Here is a 25951-nt window from a genome sequence, read left to right on the forward strand (position 1 = left end):
AAAACTATCTGCCTATGAGAATTGGGTGTGAATAAAGCAATGCCCAACCAGAAGGAAGGACTGAGGCAGTGGAGCGGCCTTGCAAAACAATGTGCAGAGCAAGACAACGAGCCAGGTAGGAGTCGAACCTACAATCTTCTGATTCGTAGTCAGACGCGTTATCCATTGCGCCACTGGCCCAAGCTATTGAGGGGAGTTTGCAGATGTAAGGTTGTTCCTGCTAGGGCAGGTACCTTGACAACAGGCAGTGAAGGGCAAAATGTTAAAGGCAAAGAACGAAAACAGACAAGCTTGGTGGTGTATTTAGATCGAGAGCACAACTGGTAGAGCGGAGGACTGTAGTGGAAATCCTTAGGTCGTTGGTTCAACTCTGGCTCGAAGGTGCTGCTCACATTTTGTTACGTTCAGCAGCATTTTCCGTACAGCCCAGCAGCGAGGATGGAAAGAGCTGGTCTCCATCTGACCTCTGGCAACTGACCACGATGATTGATTGCACCAGCAACAATCTGGCACATTCTCCCTGAGTAGCGACTGTACATAATAACAGCTGACCAGCAAAGCATTAAGAAACCACTCATCATGCCTGTGTGTAGAATAGATTAGAATGGCCTTCATTGTCATCCAAAAACATGTTTTTGGACGAAGTTACAGTCAACAATGAGAGGCAATAAAAAAGAAAGCAATAAAACACAAAATCACAAAAACCAACATAAAACAAAAAACATCCATCACAGTGAGTCTCCTCCACTCACCTCCTCACTGTGATGGAAGGTCAGAATGTCTTTCTCTTCCCTGCCACCCGCGGTCAGTTAGTTGAAATTGCCACATCGGGGCGTTTAGGGCACTCGAAATTGAAGCCCCCGCCGGGCGGTGAAAATTCCAGGCCGCACCAGATCGCGATTCGGGGCGGAAGACCCTGCCGCTGCCAGAGCACATGAAGTCTGCCTCAATCCAGGGACCTGTGAATTTCAGACATCCACAGGGCCCGCGGCCCGCGTCCGTAACCTCTGAAGGCGAGTCGCAGCCACACTCGCAGTGCCGCCACAGCCTCCGAAGACAGCCAGCTCCGCAGGTGGTGAGTGCAGTCCACGGGCTCTGTGAATCAGAGCCCCAGGTGGTCCCAGCTGGAGGCCCCCAGCTCCACGTGTTTGGCCGATGGTAGGACTAAACGTGAAGGGAGACACGACCCAGAAAAAAGGTCGCGTCTCCGTTCAGAAGAGACAATTTTTATAGTTTCCCCCACTCCACACATATAGTACACAACAGTGCCGCCATACGAGGATGTATGGCAGTCTGCACAAGGTGTCCATCTATTTTCTACAGTTGGATCACCATACCAGCAGGGAGTGAGTGCTAAGATCTGAAACAATTCCACCATTTTCTGAAAATACATTGGGTGTCTGTGTTGTGGCCATTATCGCAAGTCAAAAAGTTGCCCCTCAGTTCCATCTTAATTAATTTGCGTCTCAGCTGGATACTCATGCTGGTATGCCTAACTTGTCGGCAAAATTTGTAGTGCAAGTGTGACACTTTACTTTGAGAGGTAATTGGCTGAGGTATTGGACTGACATCTGAATATTCATGAATTTATCTGCAGAATTGCAGTGGTGCTGTGGTGGAGAGTGAAGAAGACGGAGAATGGCAAAAGTGCAGGGGAATTAGCTCAAATGGTAGAGCGCTCGCACAGCATGCGAGGGGTAGCGGGATCGATGCCCGTATTCTCCATTGGATTTTGAATGCAGGTGCCATCCGGTCTATTGCTTGACATATCTACATGCTGACTTGCAGAAATGAAGAGAGAATGCGCATCATGTCAGGTTTTGCATCAGTGAAGAAATGGTCCACTTTGATTGGAAAGAAGAGAAGCGATAAAGAGAAATGGCACGTAATCGTCATATTGTGTGTGCGGAATGAGGTGAAAACTGTCTGCCTACGTGAATTGGATGTGGAGAAAGCAATGCCCATCCAGAAGGAAGGACGGAGGCAGTGGATAAGCCTTGCAAAACAATGTGCAGAGCAAGACAATGAACCATGTAGGAGTCGAAGCTGCAATCTTTTGATCCGTAATCAGATGCGTTATCCATTGTGCCACTGTAGTGGAAATATGGTCATCCTTAGGTCGCTGGTTCAATTCCGGCTCGAAGGAGCTGCTCACCTTTTGTTACGTTCAGCAGCATTTCCCGTACAGCCCAGCAGCGAGGATGGAAAGAGCTGGTCTCCATCTGACCTCTGGCAACTGACCACAATGATTGATTGCACCAGCAACAAACCTCTGAATACTCAAGGCTTGTCCAGCACAGCATGTACTCCAGAGTGCTATGCTGTTGAAATAGTAACACCAAGTACAGATTTGATTGGTCATGATGCAGTAAGAATCTGGCACACTCTCCCTGAGTGTGGCGACTGAACATAATAACCGGTGACCAGCAAAGCATTACGAAACCCTTCATCATGACTATGTTTGCAGTCTGCACAAGGTGACCATCTATTTTCTACAGTTGCATCACCATACCAGCAGGGAGTGCTAAGTTTTGACACAATAGTATGCTGGTTTGCACAATATTCTGAAACAATTCCAACATTTTTGTAAAATTCTTCGGGTAGGTATTAGTGCTGTGGCCACTCCCTCGTATGAAACACTTGCCCCTTGGGTTCATCTTAATTAATTCATTTCTCACCTGGATAAGGGAGTGATGCTATTTTGCATAATGTATCACCAAAGTGTTTGGTGGAAGAGTAAGAGTCCTGACCCACTTAGGCATTTTTTTAGGCGACTGCCAGCGACTGCAATAGTCGTAGCAGTTCGCCAAAAAAACAGCGACTTGACCCCCCCTATGACAATGTCTACGACAAGCTTTCACAGCCTACCACCTAGTCAACGTCAAGCTATGGCAAGCTATCGACAACCGGCGACCCAATCGTCGTGACTTAGGATGTCCACCTACGACCGCACCTACGACAACCTACGATCACACAGGCGGCAACCTATGATAACCAAAGTCAACCTACGTCTACCTGTGACAAGCTATGATAAAGTTACTTGCAGAATTACAGTTGCTCTGTAATGGAGGGTAAAGAAGATAGAGAATGGTGAAAGTGCAGGGGAATTAGCTCAAATGGTAGAGCGCTCGCTTAGCATGTGAGAGGTAGCGGGATCGATGCCTGCATTCTCCATTGGATTTTGAGTGCAGGTGCCTTCCGGTCTCAGGTGCAGAAACAAAGAGAGAATGTGCATCATGTCAAATTTTGCATCATTGAAGAAATTATGATCCACATTGATTGGAAAGTAGAGACGAGATAAAGAGAAATTGCAAGCGCTCCGGCTATCGTGTGTAAGGATTGAGGTGAAAACTATCTGCCTACGAGAATTGAGTGTGAATAAAGCAATGCCAAACCAGAATGGTCACCAGCAGGAGGTGCTACGTTTTGACACATTCCAACATTTCATAAAATACTTTGGGTATCAGTGCTGTGGCCACTCCCTCGTAAGAAAAAGTTGCCCCTTGGCTGCATCGTAATTCATTCACCTCTCTCCTGAAGAAGGGCTTGATGCTATTTTGCATTACGTGTCATCAAAATGTGTGGTGGAAGAGTAAGAGTACATTGAGAGATAACACGCTGAGGTATTGGACGGACATCTGAATATTGATAAAGTTACTTGCAGAATTGCAATGGCTCAGTGGTGGAGAATGAAGAAGACGGAGAATGGCAAAAGTGCAGGGGAATTAGCTCAAATGGTAGAGCGCTCGCTTAGCATGTGAGAGGTAGCGGGATCGATGCCCGCATTCTCCATTTGTCTTTTGGATGCAGATGTCGTTCCGGTCTCTTGCTTGATACATGTACTTACTGAGGTGCAGAAATAAGGAGAGCCGGCGAATCATGTCAGCATTTGCATCAGTGAAAAAATGATGGTCTACTTTGATTGAAAAGAAGAAAAGAGATAGTGGGAAATGGCACGTTATCCTTATACCGTGTGTGAGGATTGAGGTGAAAACTATCTGCCTATGAGAATTGGGTGTGAATAAAGCAATGCCCGACCAGAAGGAAGGACTGAGGCAGTGGGGCGGCCTTCAAAACAATGTGCAGAGCAAGAAACCGAGCCAGGTAGGAGTCCAACCTACAATCTTCTGATCCGCAGTCAGACACGTTATCCATTGCGCCACTGGCCTAAGCTATGAGGGGAGGTTGCAGATGCGAGGGTGTTCATGCTGCAGCAGGTACTCAGACAGCAGACAGCGAAGGGCAATATTTTAAAGACAAAAAAAGAAAACAGACAAGCTTGGTGGTGGCTTTCCTTCGATAGCTCTGTTGGTAGAGCGGAGGACTGTAGTGGAAACATGGTCATCCTTAGGTCGCTAGTTCAATTCCGGCTCGAAGGAGCTGCTCGCCTTTTGTTACATTCAGCAGGATTTCCCACACAGCCCAGCAGCGAAGACAGAAAGTGCTGGTCTCCTGACCGCTGGCAACTGACCACAAGGATTGCACCAGCATCAAAGCTCTGAATTCTCATGGCTTGTGCAGTACAGCATGTACTCCAGTTTGCGAAACTGTTGAAATAGTAACATCAACCACAGATTTGATGGGTCATGAAGCAGTAAGAAATTGGCACCCCTGAGTAGCCACTATACATAATAACTGCTGGCCAGCAAAGCATTAAGAAACCTCTCATCATGCCTGTGTATGCAGTCTGCACAAGGTGTCTATCTATTTTCTACAGTTGCATCACCATACCAGCAGGGAGTGCTAAGATCTGAAACAATTCCAACATTTTCTGAAAATACATTGGGTATCGGTGTTGTGGCCATTCCCACGACTCTAAAAGTTGCCCCTCATTTCTCTCTTGATTAGAAGGGTCCACATTCCAACATTTCATAAAATACTTTGGGTATCAGTGCTGTGGCCACTCCCTCATAAGAAAAAGTTGCCCCTTGGCTGCATCGTAATTCATTCACCTCTCCCCTGAAGAAGGGCTTGATGCTATTTTGCATTACGTGTCATCAAAATGTGTGGTGGAAGAGTAAGAGTTTACATTGAGAGATAGCGAGAAATGGCACTTTATCCTGATACCTTGTGTGGGGATTGAGGTGAAAACTATCTGCCAATGAGAATTGGGTGTGAATAAAGCAATGCCCGACCAGAAGGAAGGACTGAGGCAGTGGAGCGGCCTTGCAAAACAATGTGCAGAGCAAGACAACGAGCCAGGTAGGAGTCGAACCTACAATCTTCTGATTCGTAGTCAGACGCGTTATTCATTGCGCCACTGGCCCAAACTATTGAGGGGAGTTTGCAGATGTACGGTTGTTCTTGCTAGGGCAGGTACCTTGACAACAGGCAGTGAAGGGCAAAATGTTAAAGGCAAAGAACGAAGACAGACGAGCTTGGTGGTGTATTTAGATCGAGAGCACAACTGGTAGAGCGGAGGACTGTAGTGGAAATCCTTAGGTCGTTGGTTCAACTCTGGCTCGAAGGCGCTGCTCACATTTTGTTACGTTCAGCAGCATTTCGCGCACAGCAGCGAGGACGGTAAGAGCTGGTCTCCATCAGACCTACGGCAACTGACCCCAAGGATTGCACCAGCATCAAACTCCTGAATAGTCAAGGCATGTCTAGCACAGCATGTACTCCAGAGTGCTATGCTGTTGAAATATTAACACCCACCACAGATTTGGTTGGTCATGATGCAGTAAGAAACTGGTACACTCTCCCTGAGTAGCGACTGTACATAATGACAGCTGACCAGCAAAGCATTAAGAAACCACTCATCATGCCTGTGTGTAGAATAGATTAGAATGGCCTTTATTGTCATCCAAAAACATGTTTTTGGACGAAATTACAGTCAGCAATGAGAGGCAATAAAAAAGAAAGCAATAAAACACAAAATCACAAAAACCAACATAAAACACCTCCTCACTGTGATGGAAGGTCAGAATGCCTTTCTCTTCCCTGCCACCCGCGGTCAGTTAGTTGAAATTGCCATGTCGGGGCGGTCAGGGCTCCGAAATTGAAGCCCCCGCTGGGCTGTGAAAATTCCAGGCCGCACCGGATGGTTAAAGGTCCCCAGCGGGCCGACCCAAGCCTCACGATTCGGGGCGGAAGACGCTGCCGCTGCCAGAGCTCCCGAAGTCTGCCTCCATCCAGGGACCTGTGAACTTCAGACATCCACAGGGCCCGCGGCCCGCGTTCGTAACCTCTGAAGGCGAGTCGCAGCCACACTCGCAGTGCCGCCACAGCCTCCGAAGACAGCCAGTTTTGCAGGTGGTGAGTGCAGTCCACGGGCGTTGCGAACCAGAGCCCCAGGTGGTCCCAGCTGGAGGCCCCCAACTCCACGTGTTTGTCCGATGGTAGGACTAAACGTGAAGGGAGATACGACCCAGAAAAAAGGTTGCGTCTCCGTTCAGAAGAGACAATTTTTATAGTTTCCCCCACTCCCCACATATAGTACACAACCACCAATAAAGACTACATCACATCTAACACTTACAATTAAGACAAAAAGCAAAAAAACAAAAAGACAAACGGACTGCAGGTGAGCCGCAGCTGCTACGCAGTGCCGCCATACGAGGATGTATGGCAGTCTGCACATGGTGTCCATCTATTTTCTACAGTTGCATCACCATACCAGCAGGGAGTGAGTGCTAAGATCTGAAACAATTCCACCATTTTCTGAAAATACATTGGGAGTCTGTGTTGTGGACATTCTCGCAAGTCAAAAAGTTGCCCCTCAGTTCCATCTTAATTAATTTGCGTCTCAGCTGGATACTCATGCTGGTATGCCTAACTTGTCGGCAAAATTTGTAGTGCAAGTGTGACACTTTACTTTGAGAGGTAATTGGCTGAGGTATTGGACTGACATCTGAATATTCATGAATTTATCTGCAGAATTGCAGTGTCGCTGTGGTGGAGAGTGAAGAAGACGGAGAATGGCAAAAGTGCAGGGGAATTAGCTCAAATGGTAGAGCGCTCGCACAGCATGCGAGGGGTAGTGGGATCGATGCCCGTATTCTCGATTGGATTTTGAATGCAGGTGCCATCCGGTCATATATCTACATGCTTGACATATCTACAGGCTTGACATATCTACATGCTGAGTTGCAGAAATGAAGAGGGAATGCGCATCATGGCAGGTTTTGCATCAGTGAAGAAATGGTCCACATTGATTGGAAAGAAGAGAAGCGATAATGAGAAATGGCACGTAATCGTCATATTGTGTGTACGGATTAAGGTGAAAACTGTCTGCCTACGAGAATTGGGTTTGGAGAAAGCAATGCCCATCCAGAAGGAAGGATTGAGGCAGTGGAGAAGCCTTGCAAAACAATGTGCAGAGCAAGACAATGAACCATGTAGGAGTCGAAGCTGCAATCTTTTGATCCGTAATCAGATGCGTTATCCATTGTGCCACTGGCCCAAGCTCTTGAGGGGAATTTGCAGATGCCAGGGTGTTCCTGTTAGAGCAGGTAGCCAGACAGCAGGAAGCGAAGGGCAAAATGTTAAAGGCAAAGAACAAAAACAGACAAGCTTGGTGGTGGCTTTCCTTCGATAGCTCAGTTGGTAGAGCGGAGGACTGTAGTGGAAACATGGTCATCCTTAGGTCGCTGGTTCAATTCCGGCTCGAAGGAGCTGCTCACCTTTTGTTACGTTCAGCAGCATTTCCCGTACAGCCCAGCAGCGAGGATGGAAAGAGCTGGTCTCCATCTGACCTCTGGCAACTGACCACAATGATTGCACCAGCAACAAACCTCTGAATACTCAAGGCTTGTCCAGCACAGCATGTACTCTAGAGTGCTATGCTGTTGAAATAGTAACACCAAGTACAGATTTGATTGGTCATGATGCAGTAAGAATCTGGCACACTCCCTGAGTGTGGCGACTGTACATAATAACCGGTGACCAGCAAAGCATTACGAAACCCTTCATCATGACTATGTTTGCAGTCTGCACAAGGTGACCATCTATTTTCTACAGTTGCATCACCATACCAGCAGGGAGTGCTAAGTTTTGACACAATAGTATGCTGGTTTGCACAATATTCTGAAACAATTCCAACATTTTTGTAAAATTCTTCGGGTAGGTATTAGTGCTGTGGCCACTCCCTCGTATGAAACACTTGCCCCTTGGGTTCTTCTTAATTCATTCATTTCTCACCTGGATAAGGGAGTGATGCTATTTTGCATAATGTATCACCAAAGTGTTTGGTGGAAGAGTAAGAGTCCTGTCCCACTTAGGCATTTTTTTAGGCGACTGCCAGCGACTGCAATAGTCGTAGCAGTTCGCCAAAAAAACAGCGACTTGACCCCCCCTAAGACAATGTCTATGACAAGCTTTCACAGCCTACCACCTAGTCAACGTCAAGCTATCGACAACCGGCGACCCAATCGTCGTGACTTAGGATGTCCACCTACGACCGCACCTACAACAACCTACGACCACACAGGCGGAAACCTACGACAACCGAAGTCAACCTAGGTCTACCTGTGACAAGCTATGACCATGTCGGCGACAACTGAAGACAATTCACGTCATTTTGGCCTCCGGTTTTGACGCCGGTACCTGTCGTTGGTTGACGTAGGTAGTCAATAGACAATAGACAATAGACACTAGGTGCAGGAGTAGGCCATTCAGCCCTTCGAGCCAGCACCGCCATTCAATGCGATCATGGCTGATCACTCTCAATCAGTACCCCGTTCCTGCCTTCTCCCCATACCCCCTCACTCCGCTATCCTTAAGAGCTCTATCCAGCTCTCTCTTGAAAGCATCCAACGAACTGGCCTCCACTGCTTTCTGAGGCAGAGAATTCCACACCTTCACCACTCTCTGACTGAAAATGTTCTTCCTCATTTCCGTTCTAAATGGCCTACCCCTTATTCTTAAACTGTGGCCCCTTGTTCTGGACTCCCCCAACATTGGGAACATGTTTCCTGCCTCTAATGTGTCCAATCCCCTAATTATCTTATATGTTTCAATAAGATCCCCCCTCATCCTTCTAAATTCCAGTGTATACAAGCCCAATCGCTCCAGCCTTTCAACATACGACAGTCCCGCCATTCCGGGAATTAACCTAGTGAACCTACGCTGCACGCCCTCCATAGCAAGAATATCCTTCCTCAAATTTGGAGACCAAAACTGCACACAGTACTCCAGGTGCGGTCTCACCAGGGCCCGGTACAACTGTAGAAGGACCTCTTTGCTCCTATACTCAACTCCTCTTGTTACGAAGGCCAACGTTCCATTGGCTTTCTTCACTGCCTGCTGTACCTGCATGCTTCCTTTCATTGACTAATGCACTAGGACACCCAGATCACGTTGATGGAATTCAACAAAGTCAGCACCGGCGACAACCGACGTCACCTGGTGACAACCTACGACAGCGCCCATGTCAGGAGATGACAAGCTACGATCATTAGCGTCAAAGCGACAGTCGCCGAAAATGTTTAAACATTTCCAAATTTAGCGGTGACCAGAAAAACGCTACGACTCTTTGGAGGCTACTCATGACCATACAGGCGACACCCCGGTGACCGTGTGGCGACAGCCTTAGTCGCCTGTAGTCGCCTAAAAAATCGCCAATGTGGGACAGGGGTTTAAGAGTTTGCATTGAGAGATAACACACTGAGGTATTGGGCGGACATCTGAATATTGATAAAGTTACTTGCAGAATTGCAGTGGCTCTGTAGTGGAGAGTAAAGAAGACAGAGAATGGTAAAAGGGCAGGGGAATTAGCTCAAATGGTAGAGCGCTCGCTTAGCATGTGAGAGGTAGCGGGATCGATGCCTGCATTCTCCATTGGATTTTGAGTGCAGGTACCTTCCGGTCTCAGGTGCAGAAACAAAGAGAGAATGTGCATCATGTCAGGTTTTGCATCATTGAAGAAATGATGATCCACATTGATTGGAAAGTAGAGACGAGATAATGAGAAATTGCAAGCGCTCCGGCTATCGTGTGTAAGGATTGAGGTGAAAACTCTCTGCCTACGAGAATTGAGTGTGAATAAAGCAATGCCAAACCAGAATGGTCACCAGCAGGAGGTGCTATGTTTTGACACATTCCAACATTTCATAAAATACTTTGGGTATCAGTGCTGTGGCCACTCCCTCGTAAGAAAAAGTTGCCCCTTGGCTGCATCGTAATTCATTCACCTCTCTCCTGAAGAAGGGTTTGATGCTATTTTGCATTACGTGTCATCAAAATGTGTGGTGGAAGAGTAAGAGTTTACATTGAGAGATAACACGCTGAGGTATTGGACGGACATCTGAATATTGATAAAGTTACTTGCAGAATTGCAGTGGCTCAGTGGTGGAGAGTGAAGAAGACGGAGAATGGCTAAAGTGCAGGGGAATTAGCTCAAATGGTAGAGCGCTCGCTTAGCATGTGAGAGGTAGCGGGATCGATGCCCGCATTCTCCATTTGTCTTTTGGATGCAGATGTTGTTCCGGTCTCTTGCTTGATACATGTACTTACTGAGGTGCAGAAATAAGGAGAGCCGGCGTATCATGTCAGCTATTGCATCAGTGAAAAAATGATGGTCTACTTTGATTGAAAAGAAGAAAAGAGATAGCGGGAAATGGCACGTTATCCTTATACCGTGTGTGAGGATTGAGGTGAAAACTATCTGCCTATGAGAATTGGGTGTGAATAAAGCAATGCCCGACCAGAAGGAAGGACTGAGGCAGTGGGGCGGCCTTCAAAACAATGTGCAGAGCAAGAAAGCCAGCCAGGTAGGAGTCGAACCTACAATCTTCTGATCCGCAGTCAGACACGTTATCCATTGCGCCACTGGCCTAAGCTATGAGGGGAGGTTGCAGATGCGAGGGTGTTCGTGCTGCAGCAGGTACTCAGACAGCAGACAGCGAAGGGCAATATTTTAAAGGCAAAGAAAGAAAACAGACAAGCTTGGTGGTGGCTTTCCTTCGATAGCTCAGTTGGTAGAGCGGAGGACTGTAGTGGAAACATGGTCATCCTTAGGTCGCTGGTTCAATTCTGGATCGAAGGAGCTGCTCGCCTTTTGTTACATTCAGCAGGATTTCCCACACAGCCCAGCAGCGAAAGTGCTGGTCTCCTGACCTCTGGCCACTGACCACTGACCACAAGGATTGCACCAGCATCAAAGCTCTAAATTCTCATGGCTTGTGCAGCACAGCATGCACTCCAGTTTACGAAACTGTTGAAATAGTAACACCAACCACAGATTTGATGGGTCATGAAGCGGTAAGAAACTGGCACACTCTCCCCTGAGTAGCCACTGTACATAATAACTGCTGGCCAGCAAAGCATTAAGAAACCTCTCATCGTGCCTGTGTATGCAGTCTGCACAAGATGTCTATCTATTTTCTACAGTTGCATCACCATACCAGCAGGGAGTGCTAAGATCTGAAACAATTCCAACATTTTCTGAAAATACATTGGGTATCGGTGTTGTGGCCATTCCCACGACTCTAAAAGTTGCCCCTCATTTCTCTCTTGATTAATTTGCCTCTCAGCTGGATAAGATAGTCTGATGGTATGCATAACGTCAGCAAAATGTGTGATGGAAGGATGACATTTTACGTTGAGAGGAAATAGGCTGAGGTTTTGGATGGACATCTGAATATTGATAAAGTAACTTGCAGAATTTCAGTGGCTCTGTGGTGGAGAGTGAAGAAGACAGAGAATGGCAAAATTGCAGGGGAATTAGCTCAAATGGTAGAGCGCTCGCTTTGCATGCGAGAGGTAGCGGGATCGATGCCCGCATTCTCCATTGGATTTTGGATGCAGGTGCCTTCTGGTCTCTGGTGCAGAAATGGAGAGAGAATGTGCATCATGTCAGGTTTTACATCATTGAAGAAATGATGATCCACATTGATTGGAAAGAAGAGACGAGATAAAGAGAAATTGCAAGCGCTCCTGATATCGTGTGTAAGGATTGAGGTGAAAACTATACGAGAATTGGGTGTGAAAAAAGCAATGCCCAACCAAAAGGGTCACCAGCAGGGAGTGCTACGTTTTGACACATTCCAACATTTCATAAAATACTTTGGGTATCAGTGCTGTGGCCACTCCCTCGTAAGAAAAAGTTGCCCCTTGGCTGCATCGTAATTCATTCACCTCTCTCCTGAAGAAGGGCTTGATGCTATTTTGCATTACTTGTCATCAAAATGTGTGGTGGAAGAGTAAGTGTTTACATTGAGAGATAACACGCTGAGGTATTGGACGGACATCTGAATATTGATAAAGTTACTTGCAGAATTGCAGTGGCTCAGTGGTGGAGAATGAAGAAGACGGAGAATGGCAAAAGTGCAGGGGAATTAGCTCAAATGGTAGAGCGCTCGCTTAGCATGTGAGAGGTAGCGGGATCGATGCCCGCATTCTCCATTGGTCTTTTGGATGCAGATGTTGTTCCGGTCTCTTGCTTGATACATGTACTTACTGAGGTGCAGAAATAAGGAGAGCCGGCGTATCATGTCAGGTTTTGCATCAGTGAAAAAATGATGGTCTACTTTGATTGAAAAGAAGAAAAGAGATAGTGGGAAATGGCACGTTATCCTTATACCGTGTGTGAGGATTGAGGTGAAAACTATCTGCCTATGAGAATTGGGTGTGAATAAAGCAATGCCCGACCAGAAGGAAGGACTGAGGCAGTGGGGCGACCTTCAAAACAATGTGCAGAGCAAGAAAGCCAGCCAGGTAGGAGTCGAACCTACAATCTTCTGATCCGCAGTCAGACACGTTATCCATTGCGCCACTGGCCTAAGCTATGAGGGGAGGTTGCAGATGCGAGGGTGTTCGTGCTGCAGAAGGTACTCAGACAGCAGACAGCGAAGGGCAATATTTTAAAGGCAAAGAAAGAAAACAGACAAGCTTGGTGGTGGCTTTCCTTCGATAGCTCTGTTGGTAGAGCGGAGGACTGTATTGGAAACATGGTCATCCTTAGGTCGCTGGTTCAATTCCGGCTCGAAGGAGCTGCTCGCCTTTTGTTACATTCAGCAGGATTTCCCACACAGCCCAGCAGCGAACGTGCTGGTCTCCTGACCTCTGGCCACTGACCACTGACCACAAGGATTGCACCAGCATCAAAGCTCTAAATTCTCATGGCTTGTGCAGCACAGCATGCACTCCAGTTTGCGAAACTGTTGAAATAGTAACACCAACCACAGATTTGATGGGTCATGAAGCGGTAAGAAACTGGCACACTCTCCCCTGAGTAGCCACTGTACATAATAACTGCTGGCCAGCAAAGCATTAAGAAACCTCTCATCGTGCCTGTGTATGCAGTCTGCACAAGATGTCTATCTATTTTCTACAGTTGCATCACCATACCAGCACGGAGTGCTAAGATCTGAAACAATTCCAACATTTTATGAAAATACATTGGGTATCGGTGTTGTGGCCATTCCCACGAGTCTAATAGTTGCCCCTCAGTTCTCTCTTAATTAATTTGCCCTCAGCTGGATAAGATAGTATGCTGGTATGCATAACTTGTCTGCAAAATGTGTGATGGAAGGGTGACATTTTACGTTGAGAGGAAATAGGCTGAGGTTTTGGACTAACATCTGAATATTGATAAAGTTACTTGCAGAATTTCAGTGGCTCTGTGGTGGAGAGTGAAGAAGTTGGAGAATGGCAAAATTGCTGGGGAATTAGCTCAAATGGTAGAGCCCTCGCTTTGCATGCGAGAGGTAGCGGGATCGATGCCCGCATTCTCCATTGGATTTTGAATGCAGGTGCCTTCTGGTCTCTGGTGCAGAAACAAAGAGAGAATATGCATCATGTCAGGTATTCATATCATATCATATCATATATATACAGCCGGAAACAGGCCTTTTCGGCCCTCCAAGTCCGTGCCGCCCAGTGATCCCCGTACATTAACACTATCCTACACCCACTAGGGACAATTTTTTACATTTACCCAGCCAATTAACCTACATACCTGTACGTCTTTGGAGTGTGGGAGGAAACCGAAGATCTCGGAGTAAACCCACGCAGGTCACGGGGAGAACGTACAAACTCCTTACAGTGCAGCACCCGTAGTCAGGATCGAACCTGAGTCTCCGGCGCTGCATTCGCTGTAAAGCAGCAACTCTACCGCTGCGCTACCGTGCCGCCCCAAATTTTATTGTATCATTGAAGAAATGATGATCCACATTGATTGGAAAGAAGTGATGAGATAAAGAGAAATTGCAAACGCTCCTGATATCGTGTGTAAGGATTGAGGTGAAAGCTATCTACCTACGAGAATTGGGTGTGAGTAAAGCAATGCCCAACCAGCAGAGAGTGCTAAGTTTTGGCACATTCCAACATTTCATAAAATACTTTAGGTATCAGTGCTGTGGCCACTCCCTCATAAGAAAAAGTTGCCCCTTGGCTGCATCGTAATTTATTCACCTTTCTCCTGAAGAAGGGTTTGATGCTATTTTGCATTACGTGTCATCAAAATGTGTGGTGGAAGAGTAAGAGTTTACATTGAGAGATAGCGAGAAATGGCACTTTATCCTGAATGAGGTGAAAACTATCTGCCAATGAGAATTGGGTGTGAATAAAGCAATGCCCGACCAGAAGGAAGGACTGAGGCAGTGGAGCGGCCTTGCAAAACAATGCGCAGAGCAAGACAACGAGCCAGGTAGGAGTCGAACCTACAATCTTCTGATTCGTAGTCAGACGCGTTATCCATTGCGCCACTGGCCCAAGCTATTGAGGGGAGTTTGCAGATGTAAGGTTGTTCCTGCTCGGGCCGGTACCTTGACAACAGGCAATGAAGGGCAAAATGTTAAAGGCAAAGAACGAAAACAGGCAAGCTTGGTGGTGTATTTAGATCGAGAGCACAACTGGTAGAGCGGGGGACTGTAGTGGAAATCCTTAGGTCGTTGGTTTCACTCTGGCTCGAAGGTGCTGCTCATATTTTGTTACGTTCAGCAGCATTTCCCGCACAGCAGCGAGGACGGTAAGAGCTGGTCTCCATCAGACCTATGGCAACTGACCCCAAGGATTGCACCAGCATCAAACTCCTGAATAGTCAAGGCATGTCTAGCACAGCATGTACTCCAGAGTGCTATGCTGTTGAAATAATAACACCCACCACAGATTTGGTTGGTCATGATGCAGTAAGAAACTGGCACATTCTCCATGAGTAGCGACTGTACATAATGACAGCTGACCAGCAAAGCATTAAGAAACCACTCATCATGCCTGTGTGTAGAATAGAATAAAATGGCCTTTATTGTCATCCAAAAACATGTTTTTGGACGAAATTACAGTCGACAATGAGAGGCAATAAAAAAGAAAGCAATAAAACACAAAATCACAAAAACCAACATAAAACACCTCCTCACTGTGATGGAAGGTCAGAATGTCTTTCTCTTCCCTGCCACCCGCGGTCAGTTAGTTGAAATTGCCATGTCGGGGCGGTCAGGGCTCCCAACATTGAAGCCCCCGCTGGGCGGTGAAAATTCCAGGCCGCACCGGATGGTTAAAGGTCCCCAGCGGGCCGACCCAAGCCTCACGATTCGGGGCGGAAGACGCTGCCGCTGCCAGAGCTCCCGAAGTCTGCCTCCATCCAGGGACCTGTGAACTTCAGACATCCACAGGGCCCGCGGCCCGCGTTCATAACCTCTGAAGGCGAGTCGCAGCCACACTCGCAGTGCCGCCACAGCCTCCGAAGACAGCCAGTTCTGCAGGTGGTGAGTGCAGTCCACGGGCGTTGCGAACCAGATCCCCAGGTGGTCCCAGCTGGAGGCCCCCAACTCCACGTGTTTGGCCGATGGTAGGACTAAACTTGAAGGGAGATATGACCCAGAAAAAAGGTCGCGTCTCCGTTCAGAAGAGACAATTTTTATAGTTTCCCCCACTCCCCACATATAGTACACAACCACCAATAAAGACTACATCACATCTAACACTTACAATTAAGACAAAAAACAAAAAAACAAAAAGACAAACGGACTGCAGGTGAGCCGCAGCTGCTACGCAGTGCCGCCATACGAGGATGTATGGCAGTCTGCACATGGTGTCCATCTATTTTCTACAGTTGCATCACCATACCAGCAGGGAGTGAGTGCTAAGATCTGAAACAATTCCACCATTTTCTGAAAATACATTGGGAGTCTGTGTTGTGGCCATTCTCGCAAGTCAAAAAGTTGCCCCTCAGTTCCATCTTAATTAATTTGCGTCTCAGCTGGATACTCATGCTGGTATGCCTAACTTGTCGGCAAAATTTGTAGTGCAAGTGTGACAATTTACTTTGAGAGGTAATTGGCTGAGGTATTGGACTGACATCTGAATATTCATGAATTTATCTGCAGAATTGCAGTGTCGCTGTGGTGGAGAGTGAAGAAGACGGAGAATGGCAAAAGTGCAGGGGAATTAGCTCAAATGGTAGAGCGCTCGCACAGCATGCGAGGGGTAGCGGGATCGATGCCCGTATTCTCCATTGGATTTAGAAGTTATTTAAAGAACAGGAAACAATTCGTGAAGATGGGAGAATATCAGTCTGGATGTTTGGACATTGTGTGTGGAGTCCCCCAGGGGTCAGTGTTGGGTCCGAAACTCTTCATCATCTACATCAATGATATATGTAAATTATCAAATATATTGAAATTCATCCTATTTGCTGATGACACTAACATTCTTGGTTCTGGTGAAAATTTACAGCAACTTTTGGACAGTATCACCTCAGAATTTTGCAAAATTAAAAAATGGTTTGGCATTAACAAATTATCACTAAACTTGAGCAAAACAAAAATTATGATATTTGGGAACAGTAAAATAAACAATCAAGCACAGGTACAGATAGAGGGTGTTAACATAGAAAGAGTAAATGAAACTAAATTCCTTGGGGTGATAATAGATGAAAAAAATTGCTGGAAATCTCACATTAAACATATCCACAGTAAAGTATCTAGAAGCATTTCAGTTCTGGCCAAAGCAAAACATTTCTTAGATAACAAATCACTTCGCATTCTGTTCTGTTCACTAGTTTCACCATATTTAAGTTACTGTATAGAGGTGTGGGGAAGTACATATATAAGTTCACTACAACCACTATTCATACTGCAAAAAAGAGCCATTAGAATAATTCATAATGTCGGTTTTTGTGAACACACCAACTCATTATTTATAAAGTCTAAAATAATCAAATTTTATGACATTGTGGAATATCAAACAGCTCAATTCATGTACAAAGTGAGAAACAATTTGCTACCAAGTAACTTACAGGAAATGTTTTATGAAAGAGAGGGGGGGGGGGGGGGGGGGGGGTATAATTTAAGGGGAACATTAAATTTCAAGATTCGCAATACTCGAACAACAATGAAAAGATTTTCTATATCAATCAGTGGAGTAAAGCTATGGAACAGAATGAATGCGGAATTAAAACAATGTTCAAACATCATCCAGTTTAAAAACAAATATAAACACATGATTTTTTCTAGGTACAGTGAGGAGGGGGATTAACAGTCACCAGGGGTCTACATATAATAACACATCATTATTTAAATAAGTATATCTATATGAACATATAAGGGTGTATGAGTATTTTTGTATTAATATCTGATACTTGATAAATATTGATTAGGGAATGGGGGTAGGATTAAATAAGTTCACACTTCTTCCTACTCCTTTTCGCACATGTTAAGTAATGGATGAAATTCCTTGTATTTCTTCTGTTTTTTGGTTTATTTTGTTTTTTAATTGATGTCTTTTAACATGTTCGAAATAAAATAAAATGAATGAATGAATGAATGAATGAATGCAGGTGCCATCCGGTCATATATCTACATGCTTGACATATCTACAGGCTTGACATATCTACATGCTGACTTGCAGAAATGAAGAGGGAATGCGCATCATGGCAGGTTTTGCATCAGTGAAGAAATGGTCCACATTGATTGGAAAGAAGAGAAGCGATAAAGAGAAATGGCACGTAATCGTCATATTGTGTGTGCGGATTAAGGTGAAAACTGTCTGCCTACGAGAATTGGGTTTGGAGAAAGCAATGCCCATCCAGAAGGAAGGATTGAGGCAGTGGAGAAGCCTTGCAAAACAATGTGCAGAGCAAGACAATGAACCATGTAGGAGTCGAAGCTGCAATCTTTTGATCCGTAATCAGATGCGTTATCCATTGTGCCACTGGCCCAAGCTCTTGAGGGGAATTTGCAGATGCCAGGGTGTTCCTGTTAGAGCAGGTAGCCAGACAGCAGGAAGCGAAGGGCAAAATGTTAAAGGCAAAGAACAAAAACAGACAAGCTTGGTGGTGGCTTTCCTTCGATAGCTCAGTTGGTAGAGCGGAGGACTGTAGTGGAAACATGGTCATCCTTAGGTCGCTGGTTCAATTCCGGCTCGAAGGAGCTGCTCACCTTTTGTTACGTTCAGCAGCATTTCCCGTACAGCCCAGCAGCGAGGATGGAAAGAGCTGGTCTCCATCTGACCTCTGGCAACTGACCACAATGATTGCACCAGCAACAAACCTCTGAATACTCAAGGCTTGTCCAGCACAGCATGTACTCCAGAGTGCTATGCTGTTGAAATAGTAACACCAAGTACAGATTTGATTGGTCATGATGCAGTAAGAATCTGGCACACTCTCCCTGAGTGTGGCGACTGTACATAATAACCGGTGACTAGCAAAGCATTACGAAACCCTTCATCATGACTATGTTTGCAGTCTGCACAAGGTGACCATCTATTTTCTACAGTTGCATCACCATACCAGCAGGGAGTGCTAAGTTTTGACACAATAGTATGCTGGTTTGCACAATATTCTGAAACAATTCCAACATTTTTGTAAAATTCTTCGGGTAGGTATTAGTGCTGTGGCCACTCCCTCGTATGAAACACTTGCCCCTTGGGTTCATCTTAATTCATTCATTTCTCACCTGGATAAGGGAGTGATGCTATTTTGCATAATGTATCACCAAAGTGTTTGGTGGAAGAGTAAGAGTCCTGTCCCACTTAGGCATTTTTTTAGGCGACTGCCAGCGACTGCAATAGTCGTAGCAGTTCGCCAAAAAAACAGCGACTTGACCCCCCCTAAGACAATGTCTACGACAAGCTTTCACAGCCTACCACCTAGTCAACGTCAAGCTATGGCAAGCTATCGACAACCGGCGACCCAATCGTCGTGACTTAGGATGTCCACCTACGACCGCATCTACGACAACCTACGATCACACAGGCGGCAACCTATGATAACCAAAGTCAACCTACGACCATGTTGGCGACAACTGAAGACAATTCACGTCATTTTGGCCTCCAGTTTTGACGCCGGTACCTGTCGTTGGTTGACGTAGGTAGTCGTCGATGGAATTCAACAAAGTCAGCACCGGCGACAACCGACGTCACCTGGCGACAACCTATGACAGCGCCCATGTCAGGAGACGACAAGCTACGATCATTAGCGTCAAACCAACAGTCGCCGAAAATGTTTAAACATTTCCAAATTTAGAGGTGACCAGAAAAACGCTACGACTCTTTGGAGGCTACTCACGACCATACAGGCGACACCCCGGTGACCGTGTGGCGACAGCCTAGTCGCCTGTAGTCGCCTAAAAAATCGCCAATGTGGGACAGGGGTTTAAGAGTTTGCGTTGAGAGATAACACACTGAGGTATTGGGCAGACATCTGAATATTGATAAAGTTACTTGCAGAATTGCAGTGGCTCTGTAATGGAGAGTAAAGAAGACAGAGAATGGTGAAAGTGCAGGGGAATTAGCTCAAATGGTAGAGCGCTCGCTTAGCATGTGAGAGGTAGCAGGATCGATGCCTGCATTCTCCATTGGATTTTGAGTGCAGGTGCCTTCCGGTCTCAGGTGCAGAAACAAAGAGAGAATGTGCATCATGTCAGGTTTTGCATCATTGAAGAAATGATGACCCACATTGATTGGAAAGAAGAGACGAGATAAAGAGAAATTGCAAGCGCTCCTGCTATCGTGTGTAAGGATTGAGGTGAAAACTATCTGCCTACGAGAATTGGGTGTGAATAAAGCAATGCCAAAGCAGAAGGGTCACCAGCAGGAGGTGGGTATCACTCTTCCACCACACATTTTGATGACACGTAATGCAAAATAGCATCACACCCTTCTTCAGGAGAGGTGAATGAATTAAGATGCACCCAAGGGGCAACTTTTTCTTACGACAGAGTGGCCACAGCACTGATACCCAAAGTATCTCTCTGTCATAAGAAAAAGTTGCCCCTTGGGTGCATCTTAATTCATTCACCTCTCCTGAAGAAGGGTGTGATGCTATTTTGCATTATGTGTCATCAAAATGTGTGGTGGAAGAGTAAGAGTTTACATTGAGAGATAACACGCTGAGGTATTGGACAGACGTCTGAATATTGATCAAGTTACTTGCAGAATTGCAGTGGCTCTGTGGTGGAGAGTGAAGAAGACGGACAATGGCAAAAGTGCAGGGGAATTAGCTCAAATGGTAGAGCGCTCGCTTAGCATGCGAGAGGTAGCGGGATCGATGCCTGCATTCTCCATTGGTCTTTTGTATGCAGGTGTTGTCCTGGTCTCTTGCTTGATACATGTACTTGCTGAGGTGCAGAAATGAGGAGAGACGGCGCATCATGTCAGGTTTTACATCAGTGAAGAAATGATGGTCTGTTTTGATAGGAAAGAGAAGAGATAGCGAGAAATGGCACGTTATCCTGATATCGTGTGTGAGGATTGAGGTGAAAACTATCTGCCTGTGTGAATTGGGTGTGAAAAAGATGGAGGACTCTGCACCATGTCAGGCTGCTCCTGTTTTTAGCCGGTGTCAAATAAAACCTGAAATCTACAAGACTACAAACTACAGAAAAATAAACTTACAGAGACTTCAAGTAGCTTATTATGATGTTATGAGAATATTACTTAAGAGACCTAGATGGTGCAGTGCAAGTGAAATGTTTGTGGCTGCAGGAGTCAATACTTTACAAACTGTTTAAAAAAATCTTATGTATAAATTTAGTTGCTGGATTAATGACTCTGAAAATGAAATCATCTTGGCCTTATCAAACATAAGCTTTACCACTAAACGCTACCAATCCCGGCTGTGGAGACATTGGTGTAGTTGTCTCGTTGTAGGACACAGATTTATTTGAATCTTGGTTTTAAACCATATATTGTGCTTTTGTAGGTAATTTATTGTGCTTTTGTAAGTAATTTAATATTCTTTTGTATTGAATTTATTGTGCTTTTGTATGTAATTTATTCTATGTAATGTCTTGTCTTTTCTCTGGACCCTGAGTCGGTAATAATAATAATAATAATAATAATAATAATAATAATACCACTACAGTGCCTGACCAGAAGGAAGGACTGACCGAGCCAGGTAGGAGTCGAACCTACAATCTTCTGATCCGTAGTCAGACGCGTTATCCATTGCGCCACTGGCCCATGCTACAAGGGGAGGTTGCAGATGCCAGTGTGTTTGTGCAGCAGCAGGTACCCAGACAGCAGGCAGCAAAGGGTAATATGTTAAAGGCAAAGAAAGAAAACAAACAAGATTGGTGGTGGCTTTCCTTCGATAGCTCAGTTGGTAGAGCGGAGGACTGTAGTGGAAACATGGCCATCCTTAGGTCGCTGGTTCAACTCCGGCTTGAAGGAGCTGCTCCTTTTGTTATGCTCAGCACCATTTCCCTCACAGCCCAGCAGCGAAGATGGAAAGAGCTGGTCTCCATCTGACCTCAGGTAACTGACCACAAAGATTGCACCAGCATCAAACCTCTGAATACTCAAGGCGAGTCCAGCACAGCATGTACTCCTGTGCGCGAAACTGTTGAAATAGTAACACCAACCACTGATTTGATGGGTCATGAAGCAGTAAGAAACTGACACACTCTCCCCCTGAGTAGCCACTGTACATAATAACCGCTGATCAGCAAAGCATTAAGAAACCTCTCATCATGCCTGTGTATGCAGTCTGCACAAGGTATCTATCTATTTTCTACAGTTGTATCGCCATACCAGCAGGGAGTGCCAAGATCTGAAACAATTCCAACAATTTCTGAAAATACATTGGGTATCGGTGTTGTGGCCATTCCCATGAGTCCAAACGTTGCCCCTCAGTTCTCTCTTAATTAATTTGCCTCTCAGCTGGATAAGATAGTATGCTGGTATGCATAACTTATCAGCAAAATATGTGATGGAAGGGTGACATTTTACGTTGAGAGGTAATAGGCTGAGGTATTGGACGGCCATATGATTATTGATAAAGTTGCTTGCAGAATTTCAGTGGCTCTGTGGTGGAGAGTGAAGAAGACGGAGAATGGCACAATTGCAGGGGAATTAGCTCAAATGGTAGAGCGCTCGCTTTGCATGCGAGAGGTAGCGGGATCGATGCCCGCATTCTCCATTAGATTTTGAATGCAGATGCCATCCAGTATCTAACTTGATACATGTACATGCTGAGATGCAGAAACGAAGAGAGAATGTGCATCATGTCAGGTTTTACATCAATGAAGAAATGATGATCCACATTGATTGGAAAGAAGAGACGAGATAAAGAGAAATTGCAAGTGCTCGTGTGTAAGGATTGAGGTGAAAACTATCTGCCTATGAGAATTGGATGTGAATAAAGTAATGCCCAACCAGAAGGGTCACAGGCAGGGAGTGCTAAGTTTTGTCACAATTCCAACATATTCATAATATACTTTGGGTATCAGTGCTGTGGCCACTCGCTCGTATGAAAAAGTTGCCCCTAAGGTTCATCTTAATTCATTCACGTCTCTCCTGGATAGGGGATTGATGCGATTTTGCATAATGTGTCACCAAAATGTGTGGTCATCCTTTGGTTGCTGATTCAATTCTGGCTCGAAGGAGCTGCTCACCTTTTGTTATGTTCAGCAGCGAAGATGGAAGGAGCTGGTCTCCATCTGACCTCTGGCAACCGACCACAAGGATTGCACCAGCATCAAACATCTGAATACTCAAGGCTTGCCTAGTACAGTATGTACTCCAGAGTGCTATGCTGTTGAAATAGTAACACCAAGCACAGATTTGAATGGTCATGGTGCAGTAAGAATCTGGCACACTTGCCCCAGAGTATCCACTGTATATAATAACAGCTGACCAAAAAGAATTAAGAAATTCTTCATCATGACTGTGTATGCAGTTTGCAAAAGGTGTCCATCTATTTTCTACATCACCACAACATCAGGGAGTGCTAAGTTCTGATACAATAGTATGCTGGTATGCATAATGTTCTGAAACAATTCCAACATTTTCATAACATTCATCGGATATCAGTGCTCCCTCGTTTGAAAAAGTTGCCCCTTGGGTTTATCTTAATTTTGTCATTTCTCACCTGGATAAGAGAGTGAAGCCATTTTGCATAACGTGTCAACAAAATGGTGGAAGAGTAAGAGTTTACGTTGAGAGATAACACGCGGAGGTATTGGACAGACATCTGAATATTGATAAAGTTACTTGCAGAATTGCAGTGGCTCTGTGGTGGAGAGTGAAGAAGACGGAGAATGGCAAAAGCGCAGGGGAATTAGCTCAGGTGGTCTATTGCTTGACATATGTACATGCTGACTTGCAGAAATGAAGAGAGAATATGCATCATGTCAGGTTTTGCAACAGTGAAGAAATGATGGTCCACATTGATTGGAAAGAAACAAGATAAAGAGAAATGGCACGTGTTCGTCATAATATGTGTGAGGATTGAGGTGAAAACTATCTGCCTACGAGAATTGAGTGTGAAGAAAAGAATGCCCGTCCAGAAGGAAGGACTGAGGCAGAGGAGAAGCCTTGCAAAACAATATGCAGAGCAAGACAACGACCTTTGTAGGAGTCAAAGCTGCAATCTTTTGATCCATAGTCAGACGCGTTATCCATTGCACCACTGGCCCATGATATGAGAGGAAGGTTGCAGATGCAAGGGTGTTCGTGCTACAGCAGGTACCCAGACAGCAGACAGCGAAGGGACAAAATGTTAAAGGCAAAGAATGAAAACAGACAAGCTTTTCTTCAATAGCTCAGTTGGTAGAGTGGAGAACTGTAGTGGAAACATGGTCATCCTTAGGTTGCTGGTTCAATTCCGGCATGAAGCAGCTGCTCACCTTTTGTTATGTTCAGCAGCATTTCCCGCACAGCCCAGCAGCGAAGGCGGAAAGAGCTGGTCTCCTGACCTCTGGCAACTGACCACAAGGATTGCACCTGCATCAAACCTCTGAATACTCCAGGCTTGTGTAGCATAGCATGTACTCCAGTTTGCGAAACTGTTGAAATAGTAACACCAAACCACAGATTTGATGGGTCATGGAGCAGGAAGAAACTGGCACACTCTCCCCTGAGTAGCGATTGTACATAATAACCGCTGACCAGCAAAGCATTAACAAACCTCACATCACGACTGTGACTGTGTGTACAGTCTGCACAAGTTGTCTCTCTATTTTCTACAGTTGCATCACCACACCAGCAGGGAGTGCTAAGTTCTGACACAAGAATAGCTGGTATGTATAATGTTCTAAAAAACAATTCCAACATTTTCATTAAAATGTTTGGGTTTCAGTGATGTGGCCACACCCTCGTATGAAACACGCGGTCCTGAAGAAGGGCGTGATGCTATTTTGTATAACTTGTCACCAAAATGTGTGATGGAAGAGTAAGAGTTTACATTGAGAGATAACACTCTGCGGTATTGGACAGACATCTGAATATTGATAAAGTTACTTGCAGAATTGCAGTGGCTCAGTGGTGGAGAGTGAAGAAGACGGAGAATGGCAAAAGTGCTGGGGAATTAGCCCAAATGGTAGAGCGCTCGCTTAGCATGTGAGAGGTAGCGGGATCGATGCCCACATTCTCCATTGGTCTTTTGGATGCAGGTGTTGTGCTGGTCTTTTGCTTGATACATGTACTTGCTGAGATGCAGAAATGAGAGACGGCGCCTCATGTCAGGTTTTGCATCAGCGAAGAAATGACGGTGTAAGATTTGAGAAGTTTTCCCTCATTCTGAAAGCAACACCAAACCAAAGAGCTGCAGTTTGGACATTTTAAACGGGAGACTGGGGCTGATAGCGGAGAAAGGTTGCGGTCAGTTTACCAAGGGATGTCACAATCCGTGGGTCCTAAGATGGCCGCAGGACCTCGTGACCAGCCACAAGAGCAAAAACCTTACAGCCCAGTCTCTAGGTTTCTGCAAAGCCACGGCCAGAACAATGGATGGGTATTGGCCATGCAGAAGCCTGCGAAACCAGGTCGAAGTCCAGACACTGGGGCGCTGACATCAACATACTCACAATGCCCCAAGCCGACCTACACAGTTAATCTCGTTAAGGGGGCACGATAGCCCATAGAAAACTACCTGGTAGGTGATGGGAAACCAGTTAAACCCATCACCTCGCAACGAAATACCAATTAACACCGTCTGGCCATCCCCGGTACCTCCGGACATAAGCGCAGATCAGAGAGAAAACTCATACATATCTTTTAAAACGGAGATCCCGAGATCTGGCGGGAGATAGGACGGGCCAGAAATAGTATAACTGGCCACGACTTTTGGGTTTTAAACTCATGCAAGCAAGGAAGTCAAACGGATGTAGGAGGAAGAAAAGACAGGCAAGAAGAACAGATGCAAGAGAGAGGAACAGGCACGCAACTCGAGAAGAAATACTGCAAGAAAACCTGCAAGGAACGCAAGAAACGGAAGGAACTCAGGGGACAAGCACGACCCTCACGGAAAGCAGCGGAGAAGCAGCACGAACAGCCAGTAACCCCAGTAATAGCCCCATGGTGAGCATGTACCCCGATCTTGCATATCCTGGACATAGTTTAGTGTAGAGGGGAGGGTGGTTTGAATAAACGTGGGTGTGTAAAGGAATATGTGTTGGTCAATTTTGCGATGTGTCGTACGTTCCCCATCTTACAGTCGTGTATATGTCTTGTAGAACTGTGCGTTTTAGAATTCAGAGAAAAAGGTTTTCGTGTATATGTCTTGTAGAACTGTGCGTTTTATGATTCATAGTCAAAAGTATTCATGTGATTCGGTATGTGTCTTATA

General features: G+C 45.6%; 12 non-coding genes across 12 annotated transcripts; 6 read left to right on the forward strand and 6 right to left on the reverse strand.

Moving 5' to 3' along the window:
- Positions 1–107: 107 nt before the first annotated feature.
- trnar-acg (transfer RNA arginine (anticodon ACG)) lies at positions 108–180 on the reverse strand. The gene has a single exon. It is a non-coding gene; the product is annotated as a tRNA-Arg (tRNA).
- Positions 181–5194: 5014 nt separating this feature from the next.
- On the reverse strand, positions 5195–5267 carry trnar-acg (transfer RNA arginine (anticodon ACG)). Its single transcript has one exon. It is a non-coding gene; the product is annotated as a tRNA-Arg (tRNA).
- Positions 5268–7530: 2263 nt separating this feature from the next.
- On the forward strand, positions 7531–7616 carry trnay-gua (transfer RNA tyrosine (anticodon GUA)). Its single transcript is given in 2 exon segments — positions 7531–7567; positions 7581–7616. It is a non-coding gene; the product is annotated as a tRNA-Tyr (tRNA).
- A 3088-nt stretch (positions 7617–10704) lies between these two features.
- Positions 10705–10777, reverse strand: trnar-gcg (transfer RNA arginine (anticodon GCG)). Its single transcript has one exon. It is a non-coding gene; the product is annotated as a tRNA-Arg (tRNA).
- Positions 10778–11658: 881 nt separating this feature from the next.
- Positions 11659–11731, forward strand: trnaa-ugc (transfer RNA alanine (anticodon UGC)). Its single transcript has one exon. It is a non-coding gene; the product is annotated as a tRNA-Ala (tRNA).
- A 918-nt stretch (positions 11732–12649) lies between these two features.
- trnar-gcg (transfer RNA arginine (anticodon GCG)) lies at positions 12650–12722 on the reverse strand. The gene has a single exon. It is a non-coding gene; the product is annotated as a tRNA-Arg (tRNA).
- A 124-nt stretch (positions 12723–12846) lies between these two features.
- trnay-gua (transfer RNA tyrosine (anticodon GUA)) lies at positions 12847–12932 on the forward strand. Its single transcript is given in 2 exon segments — positions 12847–12883; positions 12897–12932. It is a non-coding gene; the product is annotated as a tRNA-Tyr (tRNA).
- A 1650-nt stretch (positions 12933–14582) lies between these two features.
- Positions 14583–14655, reverse strand: trnar-acg (transfer RNA arginine (anticodon ACG)). Its single transcript has one exon. It is a non-coding gene; the product is annotated as a tRNA-Arg (tRNA).
- Positions 14656–18225: 3570 nt separating this feature from the next.
- On the forward strand, positions 18226–18311 carry trnay-gua (transfer RNA tyrosine (anticodon GUA)). The gene is given in 2 exon segments: positions 18226–18262; positions 18276–18311. It is a non-coding gene; the product is annotated as a tRNA-Tyr (tRNA).
- Positions 18312–21272: 2961 nt separating this feature from the next.
- On the reverse strand, positions 21273–21345 carry trnar-acg (transfer RNA arginine (anticodon ACG)). The gene has a single exon. It is a non-coding gene; the product is annotated as a tRNA-Arg (tRNA).
- A 124-nt stretch (positions 21346–21469) lies between these two features.
- Positions 21470–21555, forward strand: trnay-gua (transfer RNA tyrosine (anticodon GUA)). The gene is given in 2 exon segments: positions 21470–21506; positions 21520–21555. It is a non-coding gene; the product is annotated as a tRNA-Tyr (tRNA).
- A 675-nt stretch (positions 21556–22230) lies between these two features.
- trnaa-ugc (transfer RNA alanine (anticodon UGC)) lies at positions 22231–22303 on the forward strand. Its single transcript has one exon. It is a non-coding gene; the product is annotated as a tRNA-Ala (tRNA).
- Positions 22304–25951: the final 3648 nt, after the last annotated feature.

Source organism: Rhinoraja longicauda, chromosome 4 (assembly GCF_053455715.1).
Source record: "Rhinoraja longicauda isolate Sanriku21f chromosome 4, sRhiLon1.1, whole genome shotgun sequence".
NCBI lineage: Eukaryota > Metazoa > Chordata > Chondrichthyes > Rajiformes > Arhynchobatidae > Rhinoraja > Rhinoraja longicauda.